The sequence below is a fragment of the Colobus angolensis genome, unplaced genomic scaffold, assembly GCF_000951035.1.
Source record: "Colobus angolensis palliatus isolate OR3802 unplaced genomic scaffold, Cang.pa_1.0 Scaffold186, whole genome shotgun sequence".
Classification (NCBI taxonomy): domain Eukaryota; kingdom Metazoa; phylum Chordata; class Mammalia; order Primates; family Cercopithecidae; genus Colobus; species Colobus angolensis.
Window position 1 is genome coordinate 3,163,013 of NW_012114999.1, and position 879 is coordinate 3,163,891.

The following is an 879-nucleotide window of genomic DNA, read 5'->3' on the forward strand; positions in this document are numbered from 1 at the left end:
CCCCTCCACCCCCCGCCCAAAAAGGATCCATTTTTAGAAAATAGAGAATGTCAAAGATCCAAAAAACACAATGTGGAACGCCACCCTCGGTCTTTAAAGAGGGGTGGTGGTGGTGAAAAGGTGAGATAAACTCTGGACATATCAGAGGGGCTGAAAGACAAGGGAGGAACGTCCTTGACTGCTCTGTTTAAACCAAGGAAGACCCTCCCCGGGAACACCAAGTTTCTATCACAGACCCCGTCCTGGGACACCCAGGGAAACAAACGCACAGGGGTCTGCTCTCCAGGTGGTAGCTGCAATCTCCCAGTTTGTCCCTTCCGATTTTGCACGACTTGCCCTAGAGCCATGGCTGGGAAAAGGTGGAAGGGCAGTAATGAGCGGGGAGCGAGAACCGGAGGAGTAGGGTGGGAGGGAACGACAGAGACGCTCCAGAAGGGGCACACAGTGAGAAGGCGCAAGACGGTGTTTTACAACCTTAGATCTCCCTCCCCTAATAGCCAGGGCCTAGGTGAGGTGAAGTGCAATAAGAAAAAGTAAATATGGAACATGAGATGTCTGTTGCTTTACTCGGCCTTTGCATGTGTCAGACTGAAATTTCAGAAAACGTCACCAAACTTCCAAAAAGGATCCCAAGTGAGAAAGACGGACTTGAAGACCCCGTGAAGGAAACCAATGGGGGAAGGGTAAAGGAGCCCGTGAATTCCGCAGTGAGGCGATGAGGGCGGGTGGCTAGCGGGGCTGAGACACGCTCGGGGGATCCTGGAAGGGGAGGAAAGTCCACTCGGCTAGCTTCTTCCCGGCTGCCCAACTCGGAACGCGCACCCGGGGTCCGCGGCGTACCAGCAGCGCCCGCCCGCGTCCTCCCGCTCATCCGCGCCT